This window comes from Oculina patagonica, chromosome 9 (assembly GCF_052425735.1).
Source record: "Oculina patagonica isolate OP01 chromosome 9, crgOcupat, whole genome shotgun sequence".
Lineage (NCBI taxonomy): Eukaryota > Metazoa > Cnidaria > Anthozoa > Scleractinia > Oculinidae > Oculina > Oculina patagonica.
This window is the reverse complement of record NC_135766.1, coordinates 9,326,998-9,340,346: the sequence shown is the minus strand read 5'-3', so window position 1 is coordinate 9,340,346 and position 13,349 is coordinate 9,326,998. Positions and strand designations below refer to the sequence as shown.

The 13,349-nt window shown below is 39.1% G+C and overlaps 1 protein-coding gene across 1 annotated transcript in view; it reads left to right on the top strand.

The window, feature by feature from the left end:
• The window catches only part of LOC144665657 (CUB and sushi domain-containing protein 3-like), a 546,049-nt gene that overhangs the window by 217,399 nt on the left and 315,301 nt on the right, over nucleotides 1-13,349 (top strand). The window lies entirely within an intron of this gene.

Here is a 13,349-nt window from a genome sequence, read left to right as displayed (position 1 = left end):
TTGCAATCTTTCAATCCAGCAATCATAACCAACTTGCTCTACAGTAGCAAGCTTTGTAATGTATTTCGATGGCAACAAAATCCAATCAAAAAGCCTTACCTTGCAAAAGCTCAAAAACTCGACTGTCACATTACAAAATTGTTACAGTTTCGTATTTTAAAATGGAAAGAGAAATAAATATTTAATAATCAAAATAAGCTATATCTTCAACTTCTCACTGCCCATCAATGCCTCGCCCAGTACCCAGATGCGATATCCACTCAACCCTGTAACACTATGAACATAGTTACTAACTATGCACTAAACCGCATTAAGCTACAGTTTCCCACATACAGCCCCAAAATATAAACACAAACAAGTTTCCATTCTATTCATTTCAGATATGATCAAAAAAGCGGGGGCACTTTTGGTGTCAGCTACCCCTAGTGTTATCTGTTATGTCATGTTATCTGTTACCGATCCGCTCCACAAAATATCCGTTCTGCGAGGGCTATCTTTAAAACAGGGAATGGGGAATCGGGAAATGGGGAATGAGGAATGGGGAATGGGCTAGGGAATCTTTAAAAGCGGGAATCTTTAAGATGGGGAATCTTTAAAAGCGGGAATCTTTAAAATGGGGAATATTTAAAAGCGGGAATCTTTAAAAGCGGGAATCTTTAAAATGGGGAATCTTTAAAAGCGGGACTCTTTAAAAGCGGGAATCTTTAAAATGGGGAATCTTTAAACGCGGGAATCTTTAAAATAGGGAATCTTTAAAAGTGGGAATCTTTTAAATGGGGAATCTTTAAAAGCGGGAATCTTTAAAATGGGGAATCTTTAAAAGTGGGAATCTTTTAAATGGGGAATCTTTAAAAGCGGGAATCTTTAAATTGGGGAATCTTTAAAAAGACGTCTGACAGAAATCGGTGGTTTAATTGACAAATTTTAACTCGGTGCGCGAAGATCTCTCGCTTCGCGCCGAACACATCGTAGTTTACAAAGGTACTTGATGGTCGACTTTTTCCGCCTGAAATTGTTCATATAACTTAAATAAAATAAAGGAGAAAAACACTTACATCAAGCAGCCTTCACCAGCATTAAGTACAGTAGCCCATAGAGGTGAATCAGTGTTGAAAAATAAACATTGCTGGAGCTGCAAAAATGGCCAGAGATAAAACTTTGCAGACGATTCATCGAAAAAGTTTTGAATTTGATGCGTACGTGACAAACCCAACTCAGTACTACAGCTCAAATTCCCGCCAGTCATATGGTTTTTCAGGTCGGAAGTTCAGTTCCGCCATATTTCCTTGTTTTATTTTTTTACGACTCGACAATAATTGGAATAGAGTTCGAAAATTCACTAATGGAAGTTAATCTACGTCTGTAAACGCTGAAATAAACTTCAGTACATATCGGCGAAGGGGTTTTTTATATATATATTTATAACTCACCAACGTGTAAAACAAAGTGACAGATATATAGTCTGCGATAAATAAAGTCTAAACTTGACCTTTGCGACATTTCCTGTAAAATGGCTAGCATGTAAGAATAACAACTAATGATTACTTAACCTGACTTTTACAAACATTTATTAAAAAGTATTTTATCTTGCGAACAGACTTTTCAGTGCGAGCTTTCGATTCGCAAATTACCCACTAGAGACCTGAGCATGTTCGCAGAGATTCCCGCTATTAATTTTTTTGTTTTAAAGATACCGGCTTTTAAAGATTCGCCATTTTAAAGATTCCCCACTTTAAAGATTCCCCGTTTTAAAGATTTCCCATTTTAAAGATTTCCCATTTTAAAGATTCCCGCTTTTAAAGATTCCCCATTTTAAAGATTTCCGCTTTTAAAGATTCCTCATTTTAAAGATTCCCGTCCGCTTTTAAAGATTCCCCGTTTTAAAGATTTCCGCTTTTAAAGATTCCTCATTTTAAAGATTCCCGCTTTTAAAGATTCCCCGTTTTAAAGATTCCCGCTTTTAAAGATTCCCATTTTAAAGATTCCCGTTTTTAAAGATTCCCCATTTTAAAGATTCCCTAGCCCATTCCCCATTCCTCATTCCCCATTCCCCATTCCCCATTCCCCGATTCCCCTTTCCCTCATTCCCTCTTTTAAAGATAGCCGTTCTGCGAGCTAACCTGAGCTGGCTGCCAAATTAAGGAATGAGATTGAGCGCTTGCTGGGACGGCTTTTTTTTGGAGAAAATTTGCTGGGATTTTATAAAATATCGATTGTACCTGGTGAAAAATCAACCAAAATCTTTCTGCTGGCTAAAACAGAAGAAAACGAGGCACGGCAAAACGAAAATTTAATAATTGACTAACTTGATATAAAAAGTAATTGTTAACTTTATTTCTTTTGTTTTTGACGTTTATTCTGCTGTCACTGAAGAGACAAAACAGATCTGTTCCTTTTCTGTATGTAATACGAGCATGTAAACGATTTAGAGTCAGTTGAACAGCGCGCGTGGCCCAAAGCGAATGCGTGGAGGTATTTATGGCCCGGCTATCTACAGCGTTTTATAGAATAACTACGCAGAGGATAATCAGCTTGACCGATATAATTCTTAATGAGTATCGAGTGGTCCATTTTCTCTGTCGATTAAGCAGCTTTGAGTAGTTTGAGCGGCGTTTGGTGTAAATATCGTGTTCATCTTTTCAACTTGCCGGCACGATGGGATGTAAAAATATACGAAAGTAATTAAAGTCCATTCAAGGTCATTCACATAACGGTATATTTTAAAGCAGCTGCCTCAAATTGTAAGTACAGTGTAAAAGATATTTTCCGTAGCTCTGACCTGTATTGAAACTCAAATCCTCACGACGTTTTCTATAGCTGGAGGAGTCATGAACACACTTTTATAATTTTGGTTTCCTCCGTCCGAACGGAACAAAAATCGTAAATTGAAAAGGGCAATTTATTCATAGATCTGAAATAGATATTAGCAGACAGATTTCTATGGATCACCGACAAGGAGGAAAATAAAGCTTAAAATTGAATAAAAATCGGTAAAAGCCCGCGTTTTCATAGCGACTGTAACGTACGGTGCAGTGAATTTAGACGCGCGCGTGCTGCACGTCTAGTGTTCGAGTGTGATGGTCTAATATTTCTGTTACTTACTTGCAAAGTAAAATCGTTTATCAGAGTCAGAAGGGACTGAGAGACTTCCAAACTAAGGAGTCGAGTAAATCGTCCCACGAAAAAAAAAAATTCTTCCGATTTCTTTGAAACACGATTCAAAATCTGGCTGAATTAACATTGACCTATCATTTCCAGTTAAATCATTATTTTCAATATTATTCTCATGTCGCTACTGTCACAAACATTTATGGAAAAGGATTAAAATATATCGTAAATTGAATTGAAATGGCGATATACTGAAGTAGGAATAATGCTGCATTGCCGGTTAAGTTGACTCGCTGATTCCTGACCCTGTGTGTGACGCAATTTTCAGATTGTGTGACCAGCCACAGACCAGCTAACCTGCGATCAGGCATTTTTTTTAGGGAGGGAGGGTATGATTTCAGGTTACAGACCAGCCAAAACAAACACATACCTGAACTTGATCGATTTGGAAACAGTTTTGTTTCCACATCAACATGTTTTTGTGGTCTTGATGATTACAACCAGTAAACAAGTCTTCCTTTGCTTCATTTGACTGAGTCTTTTTCAACAGAGGGGCAGGAATATGCATATGAGAGGGATTGTACAGAACGACAGGGGCGGATACAGGGGAAGGGGCCCACACCCCTCTAGACCATCGGTTTTAACAGTTTTCTTTTTAATTGCAACGATGAAAGGTTCTATAGGCTTAGGCATATACCGGCTCCTGACATAACGACGGCAATTTGCTACGAAACTAGGTGATTGTCTACTATACTGAAAAGACTTGACTTGTGCTGCGAAACTTTGCAATTAATTTTGTGAAACTGTTACGGTGATTGTGCACTGACAAGACATGACCTTTGCTGCGAAACTTTGCAATTCAGTTCGTGAAACTTTTGCGGTGATTGTTTACTTAAAAGACATGACGTTTGCTGCGAAACTTTGCAATAAGGTATGTTTGTGAAACTTGCGGTGATTGTCTACTGACAAGACATGACCTTTGCTGCGAATTTTGTGAAACTTTCGCGGTGATTGTCTACTGACAAGACCTGACCTTTGCTGCGAATTTTGCAATTCAGTTTGTGAAACTTTTGCGGTGATTGTCTACTGACAAGACATGATCTTTGCTGCGAAACTTTGCAATTAACTTTGTGAAACTTTTGCGGTGATTGTCTATACTGACAAGACATGACCTTTGCTGCGAAACTTTGCAATTAAGTTTGTGAAACTTTTGCGGTGATTGGCTGCTGTGACAAGACATGACCTTTGCTGCGAAATTTTGCAATTACGTCTGTGAAACGTTTGCGGTGATGGTCTACTGACAAGACATGACCTTTGCTGCGAAACTTTTCAATTCAGTTTCTGAAACTTTTGCGGTGATTGTCTACTGACAAGACATGACCTTTGCTGCGAAATTTTGCAATTAAGTCTGTGAAACGTTTGCGGTGATGGTCTACTGACAAGACATGACCTTTGCTGCGAAACTTTTCAATTCAGTTTCTGAAACTTTTGCGGTGATTGTCTACTGACAAGACGTGACCTTTGCTGTGAAACTTTGCAATTAACTTTGTGAAACTTTTGTGGTGATTGTCTACTGACAAGACATCACCTTTGCTGCGAAACTTTGCAATTAAGTTTGTGAAACTTTTGCGGTGATTGTCTATACTGACAAGACATGACCTTTGCTGCGAAGCTTTGCAATTAAGTTTGTGAAACTTTTGCGGTGATTGTCTACTGACAAGACTTGACCTTTGTAGTGAAACTTTGCGATTAACCCTCGACTACGCCTCTCCCCCTCTCGTCGGGGGGGGCCCCTCCCCGTCTTGGCGTGCCCCCGCTCTCCAACAGCTGTACGTCATTACGTCACGTACTCCCGCCATCTCCCCTCTCCCTGTCCCCCGCTGGCTGGTCTCCACTCTCGCGTTGGCGCCTCTCGCCCGTCACCCCCGTACTCCGCGTCACCTCGGTTTCCTGGCTCCCTCGGGGGGGGGGGGCCCCCCCCCCGCGGGAACTTTGTGAACTGAAACTTTTGCGGTGATTGTACACTGCCAAGACTTGACCATTGCCGAGAAATTTGGAATAAACTTGTAGCAAGATCTGACGATTGCTTGAAAACTTTTTTTAAATAACTTTATCAACATTTTGCAGTTGGATTACCTTTTAACAAGAAAAACAAATAAAAAGGAATTCACCATCAAGAGCTGAATGAAAAACTGAGTTGTGGTCGTTTATGACCGTTAACTCAGGTTGAAATACGTTAAGCGACATTTTATTTAAAGCTGCTTACTAGTGCTAGGTTTTTTCTTACTGGGATGCAGAAATGTGTTTGAATGAACTGACCCTTCCTGGCTGGCAAAAATAGTACCGTCAAATTTGCTGGGAAAACCTGCAGCACAGAAGTGTGTTGGCTGGGAAAAAGCAACTTCACCCCCTGGCAACTACAATTAGGTATCTACTCAGCTGGCACTAAAGAGCGGATACTTTTTTCCCATGGTTGTTAATTTTTAACTGAAAATCCCTTAATCGACATCCAGTAATCGTTTCGTACAATAACCACAGGGGGCCCAGGCTCACGCTATGAAAACTCGGTCAAAATGGCGGCGTAAAAATTATAAGGATTTGTATGAAACTTTAGAGGAAAAAAAATTATCGTACGAAAATATAATAAACCGCTAGTAAAGCTCACATTTCACATCATATGTTGTCTATGTGACGTTTCTTGACTGTTCTAAAGCATTTAAACCCTATTTAAGCTATATTTTTAATTTTAGTTTACTCTTACCTAAATATATTCAAGGGTGCACACTTCCGACGCTAGATAAACACCACTGTTCGACAAAAATGAGCCAAAACTTGCCTTTAATTTGGTCCACTCACTCCAAAACCTCGCATGGGAATAGTTCGAAGACCATTCTTTTACTGCAGCAAATATTTGATTCGTCTGCCTCTCTTCGCGGTTTAAGAATACGGGAAAAATAACCATGGTCTGCAAACTTTTAGCTTTCTCCAACACCTTGAACCAGAGAGAGTCGACGCATTTTTAATTAGCCTTGCCTTTCACGTGCAGCCTCACGCTATGATGGGCGATAGTTGTCAGGGCTACGATACTTTTTTCCCGCAGGGGAGGGAGGCAAACGAGACCGTCAAGGGTGAAAAAAAAAAAAAAAAACAAGAAAAAAAAATCAAAAATTGACATTATTGTCAAGCATTGCATAAGAGCGAAACAAATATCAGCGCAATTAACAAAAATGTCAAAGTGTCAAAGAAGTTGCGATTGCTCACAAGGAGCACCCAAAATTTGATTCAAAGCTTGTAAAAACAATATTTTTATATTAATGATATAAAGATAACCCTTGTATCTGGTTATTTTGTTTGATCTGTCTGGGCGTCCATGGGTTAAACCTATGGTCGGCTGGTTGGTCTGCATGTCTCTCGGTATGCTGAAGGTGTGCAGGACAGGAAGCACTTACATAAAAACATCTATCTAAACCAGCCAGGCTAAGGTTAATTGAATAAAAAATCGTATCTTACTAGTATTACAGTAATAACAAATTATAATACTTAATAAATAAACAAATTAATAAATACCTTTTAAGCCCATACCAATGAAATTGCCATCAAGAAATAATTAAACCTCTACATATATCAGCTAACCATCAACCACTTAATCCAGGTCACAACTGAGGTACACTGAGCGGCTGTCAAAACAAAAATTAACAATTTTAATCAAAAGGTAATTAATAAATATAACAAATTTAAATCATAAGGTGAAAATAGATAGTAATCCAAGCTTCTAGCCCCCTTTTGCTCAGGTCCGTTTGCTTAGGCATCCATGGGTCTGCCCATGTTTGTCTGTGTCTTTCGCCTGTTCATTTGGTCGGCTGTAGTTTTGGAATTTGCATCCTTAACAAAAGTTTTAAATAATTAGAGTAAACGGATCCAAATCTTATAGGTATGGATTCAACGTTAACAATGTAATAAGGAAATAAAATACACTAGACAGTCATTCAAAATAATGTTATTCAGAGACTCCGGCCCCTTTTGCTCAGCTCCGTTCGCTCGGATTTGTATGGGTTTCACCCATATTTGTCGGTGGCGTTCTTGCTGTTCATTTGGTCAGCCGTAGGTGCGGAATTTGCTTTCCTTACTTAAATTTTAAAACCGAAATATTAAAAGCTGGAAAATCACGATATAAAGGTTTTAATATAAAAAATGGCATCCCACAGCATTGGAACTAGTCCATTGCTTGCAACAACAACAAAAAAAAACTTAAAGTTCTGGTCGGTGATGAGCGGTCGATGCTTGGTCGCACCACAATGGGCTGGATGGAACAGCATACACGCTATGCAATCAATTGAGGGGCCAATTCAGAGGAGCTGTGAGAGGCATCCCTGTAGTAGTGCGGATGGGAGACGATGTGCAGCTACCTCCTGTGTGTGACACTCCCGTCTACATTGAACATACCAGTGCACCATCACCATGGCCGACTGGTGATGAGCGGTCGTGCTTGGTCGCACCACATGGGCTGGATGGACAGCATCACGCTTGCAATCAATTGAGGGGCCAATTCAGAGGAGCTGTGAGGAGGCATCCCTGTAGTAGTGCGGATGGGAGACGATGTGCAGCTACCTCCTGTGTGTGACACTCCCGTCTACATTGAACATAACCAGTGCACCATCTAACCATGGCCGACTGGTGTGGACAAGTTTTGACAGCGCTGTAGAGCTAACTCAGATTGTCCATCAAACTGAATCTGAACAACAGCTAAGAGATGTGTTGATGTCCATGCGAACCTACTCTACGACACATGAGCAAGTCCGTTGGCTGCAGAAGTTTCAGTAGCACAATCTGCGTATGAGCCATGGTCCTGAACTTCTACATAGGCTGGATGAGCAAGGGCTGTATGTTTTTCGAACGCATCGTTTGGAATGGGAACGCAATAAAGCTAAGCTGCTTGAGTTGAACAGAGAGCCAAACCATCCAGTTGCAAAGATAAAGTCAGTTGACAATGGCAGGCATGCTCAGAAGGCTGACAGCAATAAGGCAGGAGGTTTGCTACCTCTGTTCTATCTTTGCCGTGACAGCAAGGTCATGCATAAAGCCAAACCTGAAGGCTGCATGGTGTTTGTACAATAGAGCTGTTGGCACAGTAGTAGACATTGTCTACAAAGATGGTTGCAGGCCTACTGATGATCCTCCACCATTACCCGATGTTGTGTTTGTACGTTTTTCAGGTTATAAGGGTCCACCTTACATTGATGAAGATCCGACACTTGTGCCAATTGTACCTATAATCTGCTCCATGGATTGTGCATGTAGGTGCAAGCGTTCTCAGGTTCCATTTAGGCTGTCATGGGGAACCACTATCCACAAGTGCCAGGGTTTGACTGTAGGCAGTGGGGAGGCCTTCAGGTATGTTTTCATTCACCCTGGAAAGCATGACTTTGAAGCTAAGAATCCAGGAGCTCTCTTCGAGGAACTGTCAAGAGCAAAATCTGCAGGTGGAGAAGGCGTGGATCCTGATTTTGCCTTTCACGGAGATGTCCTGCTGAATGATGGTAGGTTGAAGCCTGTAAACACTCCTACTACCCGGCTAGACTGCATGTCTTAGCCAACGAATGCCAGCAGCTAGAAGCTTTAGCACCAGCATATCGAGAGGAAACCTTTCTCAGACTGGTGGAGTGGGCCCAGTCTCGAAGGCATTGAGCTCACTACACCACTGCAGCATGAGCAGAGGCAATAAAGGTATGGTGATGTTATGTATCTGTGAAAGTAATTAGCACTACTTTGAAATTGTGAAGTGAGCCAGTGTAGATGTTGGCCTGTGAATGGCCATGCAAATTAAGACATGTAATAGTAAGAAGGCTATGAAGTGCTAACCAACTGACCATCTCGTTTGAAAACCTTGATTTCTCAGTATTTCAGTTTCACTTAGATTTGATTTGCTTTACATTTACTGTACACATGTCACAACCTCTGTCATAAGTTGACATCTGGCAGGTAGGCTGCTATGAAGGTGCCAGCTCTGTTGTACAAGGGTGTTGAATAGAAAATCGTAACATAACAATTCAATAAATGAGCAATTGTGACATTAACTGTCGCAATAAAGGCAATAAATTTCATATTTTATAAGCAAAAACTGCCTTGTTGTACATTTTTGCTCCCTTTTTAAAAAAAAGAGAAAAAAAAAAAAGATGAAAAAAAAAAAAGGGGGGGGGAGAAAAAAAAAAATTATAAAAAAAAGGGGGGGAGAAAAAAAAAAAAAAAAAAAAAAAATTTAAATATGGGGAAAAAAAAAAATTTTTTTTTTTTTTTTTAAAAAAAAATAATAAAAAAAAAAAAAAAACCAACAGAGTTAAAAAGGTAACGCACGGGCATGGCGTTTGAATATTCATTTTGCTAAGTACCATATTTGGAAACACGAAGAATTTGTACGCGATTGCTTCATACTGACGTAATGACACACGCAACATAATTTTTGGTTTTGAGGTAAGTTGCTTGAATTTCGACCTAAACGCCGTAAATTTCTTACAGAAACTAGAAACTAAAGAAATACATTCAGTGTATCGAAGCGAAGTTCTCCAGACTACTTCAAGAAGATGAAACAGGAGAATTTAACCAAATTCTGTTCAAAAACAAGATTACGCCACCGAGCGCGCGCTGTGAATTTTAATCCAAATAAAGTAATTTTGATTGGTTAAATGTTTCTCGTGAGTGTCCAAATATGGTACTTAGTGTAAATGAATGTGCAAGCGCTTTGTACAATGCGAATCATAGGGAGTTACACGTTTCAACCCTTATATATGGGTTTCTGGTAAAATCATCATTCATAGCTAACTAAATTAAAATTCATGATAAAAAAAACTCAGCCATTTTATATTCATGGGAAAAATAACTCCATTCACACAGTGGGGCCCCACAAGCCAAAAAAGAAGAAAAAGGGGAAAAAAAAAAAACTAAAATATTACTTATTTTCCTGCAAATCCAAATGATGTTAAATATTACAATTCTATTGTTCACAATATTCAAGATAATGTTAAACTGATTATCGATCGTTCATTATTGTCACTCAGATGGACTTCAGGATGAGAACCATCAAGCCACAAAATAACTGAATGAAGGCTTTTAAATTTTTTAAACTTAAATTTAATATAATGTTGAATGGTTTAAAAGTAATTGATACACTTGCAACTGATGCCAGCTCCGTGGTACACTGAGCACATGGCTAAATCTGTGGCAGATGCCAGCTCACTTGGAGAATGGTGTAAATGGGTTTTATTGTGTAGGGTCCAAAAAAGTATTCCCGGTATCATAACCATATAAATTACAAACAATAAATTTAAAAAAGAATAACAGCTGTTGCGTACTTAAAATATTATTGTCATTAAAAATCAAATCTGAACAAATAACTAACCAACTACTTTTCTGCTGTTTACAAACTTATCCATTTGTTTTAATAGTGTGACCGACTAAAACACAATGTTGGTAGATGTTTAATTACAAGAGATTTACCGGTAGTACCCCATTTACACCTTGGAGCAGATTGCAGCCACCAGTACATTGCTATGCAGATGCCTGCTCTAACTTGAACAAGTGTTAGTATGAATAATGATTCTTACATGTATAAGCTGGGTAATCATAAAATTCAGTCAAAAGAAGGCAATATATGGAAGAAAATTTGTGCGTCACCTATGTTGAAAAAATATGTTGCTGACACGACAGCTGTTTAATTATACAATTATAATAAGGGCTTGAGACTTACTGTTTTGCTACCTAGCTAAAGCCTGGTTTCTAATGACCTGCAGCTTTGTTTTTACAAGTCAAAAATAATTTTCTATTATCCAGAACTTTCATCTTTATGGGATGATAAAGGTCAGCATGCCATGTACCAAACATCACGAGCCATCATTTTATATTATTTAGTGACTTTGGGTTTGTGTGGCCATGCATAAAAAATAAAAGAGTTATTATGCTGTAATCAACATGGACTGCTTAGGGTCTTTGTGGCCATGAACAAGAAATAGAGGGCAGCTTTGTTTCTCTTAGCCCGGCCACAGTGAGTGAAGATGGTGCCTACATGATACCCCCGCCTTTTAGAGCGGATAATACGCGGCGAGGTCTGGATGAGATCTTCAAATATGCTGCGGGGGACCGGGAACCCTTACCTAAATTAAAGATCTAGAGTCATTATGCAGTAATCAACATGGACTGCTTAGGGCCTTTGTGGCAACGGATAAAAAATGGAAGCGTCATAACATGCAGAAGGCAACTTTCATTCTTTTAGCCCGGCCACAGTGAGTGAAGACGGTGCCTTCATGATACCCCCGTCTTTTTGAGCGGTTAATACGCAGCAAGGTCTGAATGGGATCTTCAAATATGCTGCGCGGGACCGGGAACCCTAGCTCTTTTTGACAAATACAAGTTCTGTGTTTGATATTTTACAGCAAGGCGCCCAAATGTGTGACCACTTTTAATTTATTCACATTCTTTCGTGCAGATTTAATCCAATCAAAAGCCGTGGATAGCTTGCAGTTGACTTCTGATTGGATTAAATCTGCACGAAAGAATGTGAATAAATTAAAAGTGGTCACACATTTGGGCGCTTTGCTGTAAGAGATGTGATATGTCATCTTTATTTAGGCAAAATGGAAGTTTTGGTGGCTGTTTAATGACAACAGCTGTACACCATTTCCACCTTGGAGCCGATGGCAGCCACTAGTACATTGCTACTCTGTGATCTAACAAGTGTTAGCATGAATAACGCCACTGACATGCTGGCCGTTAACCATAAAACTCAGCAAAAAGAAGGTAATTATATTTAATCTTTATTAGCACCTACTGCATAATGTAGCCGTGAATATATACATGTATGTTTGGTGAAATTATTTTGGCCGACAGACTGTGACCCCTGTTACATTCACAGAGTAATTTAAATACTGTTACATTCACAGAGTAATTTGGGAGTGGGCATATAGGTATGCGCTGCAGGATAGAGGATGTTTTTTTTTCTGTTGCTTTCTGCTTTCTCAGACTGACTTGCGAATGTTTATAAATTCCTTCAGTATATTAAAAACATTTTGTAATATGTACTTTTGGATTTCTTAAGTACACCTTAGTTTGTAGAATGTATTATGCACCAAATCAAAATTTTGTTTCTCTGAATAACAAAGCCTTGAGCAAAATCAATTTTAAAAATGCAGCCAAAGAGCAAATGCATGGAAACTGTGTTAAGCCGCCTTAATAAGACGCTTAATTTTAAAAAAGAGAAAGGGATAACAACCGTCCAGTCTTTGCTGTATTTTCATTATCCACGGTCTTCTCTTTTTGTGAGTCTATTAAGAAATTAAGTTGCTGTAATTGATATTCATGACTTTTTACAAGCTCCTCAAAAATCATTAATGTAAATTAAGAAAAGTCTATAAATTTCTTTAGCTGTGTCAGTTCAAGTTTTTCTTCAAGAAATGATTTTTATCTGCACCCTAAGCATGAAGCAATCAAGTGATGGAGAATTTGAAAGCGGTCATTATTATGACGAATTATACCACATCATGTACAAAGAGTCTTGTGCGAGACAGCGAGGCGTGCGAGGCAAGATCTTGGGCGCTTTCCATTCTACCAAATATTCCTGAAATTTAGGAACAAGAGCGAATTGAACAGAAATTTCCTGGGAAAAGTTCCAGAAAATCCGGAAAGTGTTGACTTTCCGAAATGCGACCCATTCACCCCAAAAAACCGGGAATTCCAGGAGCAAAATCGAATGAAACTGAAATTTTCCGGAAATATTGTTTGCGAAAATTTGGGTCTACTTTGCGAGGTTGTCCTCTTTTCCCGAAATTTTGTAAAAACTACCATGATTTTACACTCAGCCCAAGTTCCTTTGGCGGAAAAAGCGCTTTGAAACTCCGTGTTAAACTCGGTTGTTTTTTCGTTGCTGTTTTGCAGAGTTAGAGTTACAAGAGTTACAAGTAGATAAAGGGCAGTATAAATATAAAATAACCGGGGGGCTCCGCTTTTAGGCTTGGCTAAATCTATATATTATAAAGAACTTATCAAGCGATCATGAATAATAATACGTCACGTGTAGGCACGTAATAATCCCCGGCTAGTATGGGTTGTCTGCACTTGTAACCAATAAGCTGTTGGGTTGAGTTAATGGCATTTGGTACATAACAAAGTAGGGGGGTTCGGGGGCATGCTCCCCCGGGAAAAATTGAATTTTGAGAACCTCAGGAATGTTATTTTGGGCATTCTGGCAAATTTCT